The sequence below is a fragment of the Haliotis asinina genome, chromosome 9 (genome assembly GCF_037392515.1).
Source record: "Haliotis asinina isolate JCU_RB_2024 chromosome 9, JCU_Hal_asi_v2, whole genome shotgun sequence".
Classification (NCBI taxonomy): domain Eukaryota; kingdom Metazoa; phylum Mollusca; class Gastropoda; order Lepetellida; family Haliotidae; genus Haliotis; species Haliotis asinina.
This window is the reverse complement of record NC_090288.1, coordinates 61,447,061-61,460,900: the sequence shown is the minus strand read 5'-3', so window position 1 is coordinate 61,460,900 and position 13,840 is coordinate 61,447,061.

Genomic DNA, 13,840 nt, shown 5'->3' with positions numbered 1-13,840 from the left:
ATACAACCTGCATATAAACACATGTACAAACCGTCCACAGGTCAGACTACCACACACTCAATATACAATCTGCATATAAACACATGTACACACCGTCCACAGGTCAGACTACCACACACTCAATATACAATCTGCATATAAACACATGTACAAACCGTCCACAGGTCAGACTACCACACACTCAATATACAACCTGCATATAAACACATGTACAAACCGTCCACAGGTCAGACTACCACACACTCAATATACAATCTGCATATAAACACATGTACAAACCGTCCACAGGTCAGACTACCACACACTCAATATACAACCTGCATATAAACACATGTACAAACCGTCCACAGGTCAGACTACCACACACTCAATATACAATCTGCATATAAACACATGTACAAACCGTCCACAGGTCAGACTACCACACACTCAATATACAACCTGCATATAAACACATGTACAAACCGTCCACAGGTCAGACTACCACACACTCAATATACAACCTTCATATAAACACATGTACAAACCGTCCACAGGTCAGACTACCACACACTCAATATACAATCTGCATATAAACACATGTACACACCGTTCACAGGTCAGACTACCACACACTCAATATACAATCTGCATATAAACACATGTACACACCGTTCACAGGTCAGACTACCACACACTCAATATACAACCTGCATATAAACACATGTACAAACCGTCCACAGGTCAGACTACCACACACTCAATATACAACCTGCATATAAACACATGTACACACCGTTCACAGGTCAGACTACCACACACTCAATATACAACCTGCATATAAACACATGTACAAACCGTTCACAGGTCAGACTACCACACACTCAATATACAACCTGCATATAAACACATGTACAAACCGTTCACAGGTCAGACTACCACACACTCAATATACAACCTGCATATAAACACATGTACAAACCGTCCACAGGTCAGACTACCACACACTCAATATACAACCTGCATATAAACACATGTACAAACCGTTCACAGGTCAGACTACCACACACTCAATATACAATCTGCATATAAACACATGTACAAAGCGTTCACAGGTCAGACTACCACACACTCAATATACAATCTGCATATAAACACATGTACAAACCGTTCACAGGTCAGACTACCACACACTCAATATACAATCTGCATATAAACACATGTACAAACCGTCCACAGGTCAGACTACCACACACTCAATATACAATCTGCATATAAACACATGTACAAACCGTTCACAGGTCAGACTACCACACACTCAATATACAACCTGCATATAAACACATGTACACACCGTTCACAGGTCAGACTACCACACACTCAATATACAACCTGCATATAAACACATGTACAAACCGTTCAGAGGTCAGACTACCACACACTCAATATACAATCTGCATATAAACACATGTACAAACCGTCCACAGGTCAGACTACCACACACTCAATATACAACCTGCATATAAACACATGTACAAACCGTCCACAGGTCAGACTACCACACACTCAATATACAATCTGCATATAAACACATGTACAAACCGTCCACAGGTCAGACTACCACACACTCAATATACAACCTGCATATAAACACATGTACAAACCGTTCACAGGTCAGACTACCACACACTCAATATACAACCTGCATATAAACACATGTACACACCGTTCACAGGTCAGACTACCACACACTCAATATACAACCTGCATATAAACACATGTACACACCGTTCACAGGTCAGACTACCACACACTCAATATACAATCTGCATATAAACACATGTACAAACCGTCCACAGGTCAGACTACCACACACTCAATATACAATCTGCATATAAACACATGTACAAACCGTCCACAGGTCAGACTACCACACACTCAATATACAACCTGCATATAAACACATGTACACACCGTTCACAGGTCAGACTACCACACACTCAATATACAACCTGCATATAAACACATGTACAAACCGTTCACAGGTCAGACTACCACACACTCAATATACAATCTGCATATAAACACATGTACACACCGTTCACAGGTCAGACTACCACACACTCAATATACAATCTGCATATAAACACATGTACAAACCGTCCACAGGTCAGACTACCACACACTCAATATACAATCTGCATATAAACACATGTACACACCGTCCACAGGTCAGACTACCACACACTCAATATACAATCTGCATATAAACACATGTACAAACCGTCCACAGGTCAGACTACAACACACTCAACATAAGGGGACAGCCTACTGGTTAAACAGTAGCGTTCAATGACCAGATGACCAGAGTTCAGTTCCCCTCCTGGATACAATGTGTGAAGAAGGTTTCTGGTGTCCCTCGCATTCATATTATTAGAATATTTCTAAAAAGTGGTGTACAACCCTACCCACTCATAAGATAAAACCTACCTACCTACCTACCTACCTACCTACCTACCTACCTACTTACCTACATACATACATACGCGCGCGCGCACGCACGCACGCACACACACCACTTCCAATCCAGCCTCCGTCACTGCTGAGACGACTAATAAAGGCCATCATGTAAGTCCCCGTCAAGGGACAGGCCATTTGTCTACGATCAGAATCTGTTATCCATTCCAACTCAATCATGAATACACCCAGATGAGGGTCACACTTGATGACATCGCTGCAGGGTATTAGTGCGGCGGTCGAAATGATAGGACTGTCACTCAATCCATTACCGCAATGTACGCTTGTCCGCTACAAGTAAAACAAGGGTCGATCTCCCTACAGCGCTCATCAAACCACAGCACCGCCACGAGTTTCTGTCTTCTTTCCCACGTGGATTAAACATTCATACTGATAGTGTCAATTTTCTCTATAGCATCAATCAGTTACTTCTGTATTTCAATCGTCTTTAGATGTGTGAGATATGGAAACGTCTCACTAGTTACACAGCAGCTTGGCGTTGTTGGCGAAGATACTCTCTTTAAAAGACAATTTCAGTAGAGATCATGGCTTGATCGCTGCACGACTTCATCCCGCGTGACACAATCTCTGACAATCATTGTGGGAATCTATTTTCCCTCAATTTATATTTTTTAGCACGATAATGGCTACCCAAGTGGGATTTACAATTTAGCTTGAATGATTATTTACTCTATTAGCGAAATTGGAGTTTAAACATGTTCCGTTAGTGCGTAAAGACGTGTATTAGCGTTTTATATCAATGCATCTCTACAACGCGTGAAAAACGCTCCGGCATCCCACCTGACCACGATACGTTGTTTGAATGCGATAATGGACGGGATAGTGTTTCCGCACGTTCAGTTCGATATAAACCAGGGATGATGTTCATGTAGAGGACTGTGGAGAAGGGAGAGTGTCAGGAACGTTATAATCCTAATGTTTGGCGTCATTACCGACTACAGTGGGATCATTAGGTCAGGATCTGCTACTTGACGGATCGGGTGTCACCATAGGGTCGTTGTTGATTTTGGTTTGTTTGCTATGGACCTACTTGTTTCAAGGCTGACGTTATAGCTACGGTATTAATCAACCGCTACCCACTCTCTTTGACATGATCCGTACGAAAACACTACATCATGATGTGCGTGCTTTGAAAACCAAATTCTGCGTTGTTGCATGTTGATTCCAAAGCTGTTACTGAAATTAACCTCAACTGAAAGGAACTAGGGGTAAAACAAACAAACCACAAAGCTTTGTGATGTTTTAATAATCTACAGTTATCTAAAATCAGGCTTGCTCAAAAATCGCTACTCAAGTATCAGTTTGGCAGTACACACAGTTGGTTATACAAATTATAAGGTATTATAATACCTAAGTTGTGACAGCAACATAGACAATAGTGGATCTGGTCTTGGATTTCATTGTGTTGAACACCGCATTCATCAATATTCCAGCCATGGGTTGGCGGCCTGTAAGTAATCGAGTTTAGACCGGACAATCCGGTGATCAACAGTACGAACATCGATTTACACACTTGGGAGTAGATGATATGCGTCAGTCAAGTCTGACCACCTGATTCCGGTCAGCAGACAATATTGCTAGTGTCTTCCTCTCAGCACAGCCATCCAACATGGTCGAAAGGATCAAATAGAGAGCAGTAAGTGTATAATTATCACCACGCTGTACTAGTTTTTTGTGGCATGAGACACAATATGAGACAAGAGGCAATACCTTGAATTGAAAAATTCTACAACACACTCACAGGTAGAACAGTCCGGAGAACAGTCCGGAGAACGGTCCGGAGAACAGTCTACCTTGTAATACATTCCTGGTAGTTATGTGGTTTAAGCGTTCATTGGTCACACTGAAGACGCGATTTCGATTCCTCACATTGTGTACCATGTTGGCAGCCCATGTATGGTGTACAACCAACTCACCCCGCTCCAGCTACTGGGTGTTAACAATGCTGGGTGTTAACAATGCTGAATATTAACAATGCTGGGTGTTAACAATGCTGGGTGTTAACAATGCTGAATATTAACAATGCTGGGTGTTAACAATGCTGGGTGTTAACAATGCTGGGTGTTAACAATGCTGAATATTAACAATGCTGGGTATTAACAATGCTGGGTGTTAACAATGCTGAATATTAACAATGCTGGGTATTAACAATGCTGGGTGTTAACAATGCTGAATATTAACAATGCTGGGTGTTAACAATGCTGGGTGTTAACAATGCTGAATATTAACAATGCTGGGTGTTAACAATGCTGGGTGTTAACAATGCTGAATATTAACAATGCTGGGTGTTAACAATGCTGGGTGTTAACAATGCTGAATATTAACAATGCTGGATGTTAACAATGCTGGATGTTAACAATGCTGGATGTTAACAATGCTGGATGTTAACAATGCTGGGTATTGACAATACTGGATCTTAACAATGCCAAGTCACACTGTTTCCAAAGAATGATTGATGTGATTGTATGAACCACCACTGGGGATCCCTGCAGGACCTGGCATCCAAGTGTAACACGGTAAATGAATGACGCTGGTACGCCAAGTACATCATGGCTTTTAAACTGTAAACAGGAGGAGAATGCAGAGTAATGCAGGTTGTACACCAACTTTGGTGAACCATCGACAGGTGAGTATGGCGCTGACAGACTGAGGATGATAACATCCTCTATGGCATTCCACCAGCAGCGGATCCTGGATTGGGGGAAGGGTGTAACTCGACATAGCATATTGCGACAATATATTGACAGCTGGACCACTCGTACTTTCGACATAACGTTTGGATATTTTGTCACAACCATGTATTGACAATTCGTTTATTCAGAAACTGCATCGTTTCGATGTCAGTGTTTGTATGACAAGTTGTTACAGTGTGGTTGAGTCCTCTTCTGCACACAAGTAATATCTCTGCCTGCACAGGGTGGCAACACAACGCTATAAAGCTACATGCGTTGTTCAAGGAGTAGTGACATGTTGTTGAAGTCTTCTGGTAAATGTCCCTTCTATCGGATATAGCCAATAAAAACACAGTAAAACTCAATAATAACAGTCGGTTACATCTCTCTTGGCTAAGTGTTAAATATACGTGTTTATCTAACCAAATGGTTAAACAGTTACTTGTAAACGTGACATACATAACCTATTTAAATTTTCTCTGTGCGCCCACAGAATATTGAAATTAAATAAATATACATTTGATTGCCTTTCGTAAACGCTTGAGTCGCACTTTGTGCAGCTAACACAGAGATGTTCTGGGTGGGGACACAACCCACCACTCACATTTTACCCCAGGGAGACACCTTCGTTACCATCGCTTCAGTTGCACTTCGTGGCAGGCATGTTTGTGACAGATGTGAGCAAACCCATGCACATACCATTCACCATGCAGCCGTTTTCTCACGCTATACAAAACAACTTACAATAGTTAAGCATTTGAGGACAAACCCACCCCCACCCACCCCCAAACACTCAAACTGAAAAAAAATATATGAGACTAAATTCGTTTAAAATGCTACATGAAGATACTATCCAGATTTTAGCTAATTTAGAAACGACAAATGTAAGTAACTCTGGTTGCTTTCAAGATCCGCTTTTCGACATTGTTACGGTTAAAAATTGTCTTGAGAAAAGGTGTAGGAAATCCCCTCAGAGCCAGCAAAATGTAACGCTGAAGAATCTGACATTTTGAATAATTTGCATTCAGCAAACAAGACCAAGATGCAAAAATTCACGAGAGAGGTTTCATGTACAATACAACTGAGTCAAATGTAAAGTAATGGGTCACAAATAGAATGTCAACTCACCAAAGTTTTGGTGTGAAAGTGAGAAACAGTTTTACTGAATGTAACACAGAGGGTGGTCAGGCAGCGACTATATTAGGCCAAGCGTTGGCGGAGAGACAGACAGATATATATTCCAGTTAATCTTTGTGTGTGTCCCTGTCGACACGACAACCAGCCGTTATATACACAGTCACCGATTCGTGAATATTCGAGCAGAAACGACCATCAACGTAGAATTTTCTCGGCCAACAATTAATCATGGGAGGCAACCCTAGAGCACTTCTAGAGCACTTCCTTAAACGCCTGCAGCCAAAATACTAGAAGCACTGAACATTTATGATGCGAAATGTGACCCGTAATAGCTATCACTCAAAACACAAAACGTTGTGTCCCAATAATAATTATTACTTACTTAATAATACAATTTACAGAAAACATACTCTCATCTTTGCTAGGCATTCTAGAAGTTGAGTAGATGACAAATGAGGACTATTCTGATTTATGGATATACAACTTCTTTTATTCAATGATTGCGACGTTTCGACATAGATAATAATGTCGTTGTCAAGCAAATGGTACAGAGTAATAAATTTGTGGAGTGAATATACATGTATACATGAATTGTTGTTACAATAAATAAGAAGAAGATGAGTTGTTTATACAATTAATGGGGTTGATATACACAAACTGATGGGAAGCCAAAAGTATGGTATAGTAAGGAGTATGGTATAGGAGATTGGAAGCCAGTAAAGTGTTGTTATATAAAAGTGGGTTGAAGTACAGAATTATTTTAACAAGTGATGATATGCGAGTGGAGTTTGGTAGCCCTCACCTCTGTTGATCGTTGGTTCAATCTTCATGATGTGGAGTGTCTCTAATAGCTTGCGGATTTTGTAGTCTGATTGGTTCTTTTCTGAGATTTTGATGTTCCAGTTGATGGTGTGGTTTGGGTGGTCTCTGATGTGGTCGGCAATGGCTGATTTGGAATCCTGTTTTCTAACTGAGGTCTGGTGTTCCTTGAGTCTTGGATGAGGGGTCTGGAGATTTGGCCAACATAGGTGTCGCCGCAGTCGCATTTGATTCAAAATGGTTCCAGTCGGAGCTGCAAGGAGTTCAGAGGAACATGGTTGTAACTGAAGGAGCTTAAAGCCATACCCACTGACTGTCGTCATGGGAACGATTGATGTGTAGATTCCTGATTTATATGGCAAGGTGCTTGAGCTCCCCGTGTCTCTAAGTATGAATGTCGCCCCATAATACCTCCGAAATGAAAGTAAGCATGTTTAGTCTGTCATCTAGTCTTTTCCAAGAAGGTCTACTGTGATGACACCCTCGGCATGCAGGACACGAAGCTGATAGGAAGGTTTGAGGTGTTTGCTTCACTGGTACTGGTAATGCCACAGATCTTGGGCATGACTTGCTCACCACCAATGTCTCTGTGGTAATAGAATGTACTGAGAAAGACCTAGAAGAAATGAACTACGTATATTGCACTGAGCGATACGCCATGACCTGGATGGTGACGATGACGCCACAAGTCTTCAAGAACGGGGGTGTCGTTGGTCCTGCCGTGCCACATTTAGAGATGTACTCATATCTCCAGGGATGATTGTTGGAGTATATGCCTTTTTCAGTAAATATATGATCATGATAATTGCAAGTTCCCCTCGTGTGTCCTGATTCCAAATGTCCATAACACCGCCATTCACTGCCTTGTCACAGTGACACATGTTACACAATTCACCTATTTTTGTGATATACCTCTATGTCATATATTGCTGTTGTTTCTGATATGTAAAGCTCAGAACATATCGATCAGCCTCAGTAGATATGGAATCTTTATTCGCCTGTAATGGATGTATACAATATCGCATGTTAGCCATCAAGGCCCCAGGTTGGTAAATCGATTCCCGACCGCGTCATACCAAGAGACGTTGAAAGGTACATTTTGTTACTGTTCCTGGGCTCCGGAACTAGTCAGAACACTGTGTTGCTGAGGACGTTAGTGTATGGGAATGGCAAAGAGATGGCAATGGCGGCCCGACCTACCATCTTGACTCGGCCTTTTGTTACCGTGGCCAGGTTGTTCAAAACTCGGGGTATCTTTTAACCAGCAGTTAAGTACTTTTGACTGACTGTTAACTAAGAACACCTTCTCTTGATTCACAGACATCTTAGTTATGAGGAAAGCTAAATATAACGGCCACTGGCATCTTAGTATTGAGGAGAACTAAATATAACAGACACCAACGTCTTTTTGAGGTGAGCTTAATATATCTAACGCCAATATCTTAGTAATGAGGGGAGCTTTATATGCAACGGACGCCGACGTCTTAGTAATGAGGGGGAACTTTATGTAAAGGGCACATGCTGTTTTAGTGTCTTGAGAGGAGGTTGAATGGAGTTAAATGTAAGAGACGCGTCTTCAGCATGCAATTAGACTGAAGTCAACACCTGTCGCCACGGCTCCACCTCATTTGCAGAAACCTTATCGAAGTCAACACGTCTTATGAGAAACAGAATGAAAAGCAGAGGATTTTCGAAGCAGAACATGACATTCGTCCGAAGCGTAATTATACTCCGACATTTAGTTTGTACCGCATGCTGAACCCGCGAGAAAAAGTCAATCGGTTTGAATATTTTATGGGGGAATATTAGTCCAATTTTGCTGCTATATCCTGTAGAATAATTGGTTTTACTAGAAGAAGTCGAAGACAAAAACAACAATGTCTGCTAGCCAGTGAACGAATCAATAAATAAGAAGCAATGCTCAGAACTGAAGGTTGCAGTTGGCAAGTGAGTTATTCCTGGGCGGTAACTGTCACGTCACCATGGCTGCGCTGGGCAATTAAATACAATTTTATATCAGTTAGCTTTGTTGCTTTCATTAAAGATTTTATTTTTTTTAAAAATCACTCTTGCTTTAATGATCCTTAAAATGTGATCATGGAAGCTATTCATTCAAAGAAATCCCTTTTATTGGTGTTTTATGAAAATCATTAAACTTGCGGGAGCACTGTGTTGATCGGTCGGCGACACATAGATCGATAGCTCCTTGCACGACCGCTATTGGCCTTATGCCGGGTATACCTTTCGTGGCGAGACCGCAAAGACGACCGTGGTATACATACTCATACCAATTCTGCCCATCTACAGCCTCCTGTTGTCAATTCATGGTTTAATGTAGCTACTTAACCGACCTGCTGACCTTAGGAGCATACAGCCGACCTGTTGACCTTAGGAGCATATTGACCCGGATGTAAAATATTGATGCGATACAAGTGATACGAGGTGAATAATTTCCAATCTTGCGTAAAAGTGTAAGGAAGCAAAGCAGCTGATCTTGGCATCGCTAAACATTGAAAGAATCTGAATGATGTGCCGGCATATAGGTGACGACATTTTGGTGATACAAGACTGTCCCGACCAGAGGCTATGGCAGACCCGGGGTTCGATTCCTCACATGGGTACATTGTGCGAACCCCATTTCTGGTGCCCCGCCATGACACTGGTGGAATATTGCTAAAAACGGCGTAAAACTGGACTCACTCACTCACTCACTCACTCAAACAACATCATGTCCTTCAGTATGGGAATGGACGGGTGAGTCTGAGGTGTTATCGGTCATATCAACTTGAGGTGGGTGAAAAAGCCGGAAGTGATGCAGATCTCAGCTTGTTTGTGAAATACACTAGCAACGTCGCCTGGGACATGGGACACGAGTATCATGAATAAACATATAGTTATCCACATGAGTAGAAACCATTAACCGTCCTGAAAATTTACAGACAATAATTGTCTATGTTATGTTGATCTAAAGCAACAAGATGGACACAAATTCCTCACTACTGATGGCAAATCACTGAAGCAGCACCGGGACGTATCCATGTCCTTGTACACACATGTACATATCTGACAGCAGAATAACCTTGACCTGTTCCGGCGACAGAAGTTGTGGACGCAAAGTGAGGTAACTGACAGCTGTCAAACACCTTTGTAAGAACCCTCAGTTCCAGTAGCACCAGACCCGACGCTGCAAATGAACGTTCGCATTGTTCTTCCGATATCAATTCATTCCCTTGTCGCCGACAGCCTACGCTTATACTCACAAATCCCTGATGTTGACCACGATTTTGAGTTTCCCTCTGAATCCGATTTCTCTCCTGTTACTGATCTTTTTTTATGACCCCGTGTATATTTTGTTCATTTCATTCAAAAATAAACTGATGTATCAATTGATGCCAGCTTAGAAATAAAAAATCATTTCAACAGAATCATAAAGAGAAACAAATCTAAATACTATTGTTGATTCTTGAAGGTTAAAGGTTTGGAGAGAAATAAAAGGAAAGTAGAACAGGAAAATATAATTCAATACCCTATTTCAAACTGATGAAAAACGATTGTACAGGCAATATAATCCCATCACGAGAAAAGAACTACCATTAATTATGATAGTGAACGGGTTTGGAAGTAGGTGTGGTCTCAATCCAGCAACAGGACACATGGGTTGAGGAGTATATTAAAATGTTTTTCATTACAACAAACTGCCTGAAAAAGTCATTAAAACATCAAAATCTGACGCCAGGGCCCGACAGCGTCCGAAAGTAGTATTGGAAACTGTTCCCTCGTGTCCAAAGGCCATTACATCATTGTCTAGATTCTCTCCTGGATACACGGCATTTCCGTCTTGGTTGTGCAACGACAACACTACTTGAAAAGACAGGCGACTCGAAAAACTTCCGTCCTGCTATGTGTCTGAACAGACGTATGGAAACTTTACATGCTGACTCTCGCATCTTGTATCATCTCACGACACTTACATGAGGTCACTTGTATGGAGCAGAAAAGGTCGATGGTTTGAAAGGATCAGTTGTTGGTTAAAAACAACATTGAAAGAAACACTGAAGAAACAAAACGTTACCAACGTCGGACAACAGCTTTCAAAGTGTTTGGTTCACTACGAAAATGTTGAAGACACTGGACTGTACTGACCTGTCTGAGTGAATATTGTTTTACTTAAGTCTTTATGGATGTTGCCGGACCTGAGAAACATTTGCATAGGGAGGTGCTAACTTTAGAGCCCGTTTCTATTGACGAAACTATTCGTTTAGTTCTTTCTTCTTCTCTTTGTGATTCAATCCTTTACGTTCGTTTTGCTGTGAAAGGAGGAAGGTTGTTATCCTAGACAACTTGAAATTTCCAGACAGGTTCTCATTTCTGCCATGTTCCTCTCGAATCTTGTCAGTCACCTCTTACGGACATCCTTCTCATGGAGATCAAACACTAAAACAAATATTGTTCAGTCTATTCCTTATACATGCCCGTTGGGTGATAACATGCTGCGATTTGAAAGGATAGGGGAATGGGTATCCGTACATTACTCTCGACGGAGGACAGGTTAAAAAATACTTAGAGTCAGATTAGAGACAAAGAGCCAATATACAGAAAAACTCCTTGTAGAATACAAATGTAGAACTTTTAGTTGAGATCCATTATGTCAAAGCCACGAATAGTCACGTATGCCGTGCCCGTTCTATCACATAATTTGGGTGTTTTTGAATGCACGAAAGAAATAATTCAGTGTGATTTGATAAAAGTGGAGGCTTTTCGTGAAATAATGTTAATCTTTTTGCAGAATGACCCTCTCGTGTGCCATGCCGAGTCGACTGGCCTTAAATGTGCTTTGTAACCGTCAATTGATGTATGGCTTTGGTTCAAAACATAAATACGAAATGTATACGATGTAATCAATTTAACGAGACTGTCCAACACCTTGTCAGTGACTACCTGGCTTTGGCACAGACATGCTCTTTAGCGACAAGGTCGTTCTCACTTATTATTTAACACAAATGTGATTGACACGATTCGAAAGGTACATGGCAGGAAATCGGACCTCTCAAGAAATGTCACGTTGGCATCCCACGTTTTACCACGTGGTCTGCCTTCTCATTGTTCTTGGTGTCTCAGGCTTGGAATCTCCCAATCTTTTGACTGACATGGGAAAGGTGGCGGTTTGGTTCCATTTACACATTTACAAAGCGAAACGTCGCCTCTGGTATCGAAGGAGGCTGTAGTGTCTCTGAAAGGTTCTTAATCGGCCCAGCTAGCCCAAACCCCCTTTGCTGCATCTATTTTCATCTGTAAATAAAACAACAACAAAGATGACGACTGCGATGATGTTTCAACACCAGCAGATGTTTCACAATGGGGACTGATCTTTAAATGTGTCTGGTGCCATGCTGGTTTAGAACGATCGAAGATCATATGACATTTAACATCGATTAAAATGTTAACAGTACTAAGCACAGAATCCATGTCTGGTTTCTATTTCCCAATGCTTATATTATTCATACAGACGATGGAACCTTTCTGGATTTCTATATCTGTTTGAGCTTGGTCGGTGAACCCGGTGATTCGACAACATGGCCTCGCTGTTCACGTCCCACGCCGAGAAGAGTCTGACTGTAGCACACTAATTCACATTACCTGCCGACACTTGTGAAACTCTTATCGCTACATGACTTGTGCGTCTTGTACAATGCCATTACAGGGGGAATGTTTACAGCTTTTAGAAACAATGTAGGCTATTGTATGGTGCCATCGATCTGTCTTTATTCAGATGTGAATCAGGAAGGGAAGCACACATCTGCAAACACTTGATCTTCGTCGGTGAGTTCTTCTAAAAACATGTAGCCCCATTATATTTATCCCCCGGGACTTGGCAATATATGAAAGCACTAAATATTTCTTCACCAAACTGGGCATATACATAGGTCTGGTGGAGAACTGGTTTCTTGTGTTAGTTTTGGATTTCTGAACAAAAGTTTAGAAAACAACAAGTTATGTTTCTACTTTAACTACTGGCAGTGCTCCTTTCCAGAGCACAACCTTACAACCTTTCGGTATTCTCATCCCACTTTGTGGGTATTCAAGAACCTAATGACATAAATCAAAATCACCACTCTATATCCAGTATCAGCATTACTGACGAAGATCAAACCGTGAAAGCACACAAACAGTCTGTTGTCGATACAAGCATGCTGGTATATGAATATAGCGTGTATTTGTTCCTTTTCGTTAGACCAATGTGAAGAAGAGTGTAACATTTGACATAGCCATAACTAGTGGACTTATTCAGAAAGTGTGTTGTACCATTGCTGGGGATATTGAAGATTGTCCTCTTGCTGAAATTGATTTGCTGACTACATGGATGTTTCAAGGTATTACAGTTCATTATCAACAGCGCTAAGCTGAAATCCTGAATGGCACGTAGAACGTATATTTCACTGTTGATATTTATGTTTTGATATATCTGTAACTGATCCGGTTTGAGAAGGTCTTCAACGAATGCTTTGTCAATCAGACTGAACGGACACGATGATATCCCTTGTATTTTACGTAAAGAGAGTAACATGGCACAGATGGTATAATCTCCTTGGTACTCTGAGTGATGGAGTATGGCTACAGTCAGACTGGGAGAGTGGGAGACGGAAAGACGTAGTGACATTTCTGTAATAATCTGACAAACGAGAGACTGATGTGAC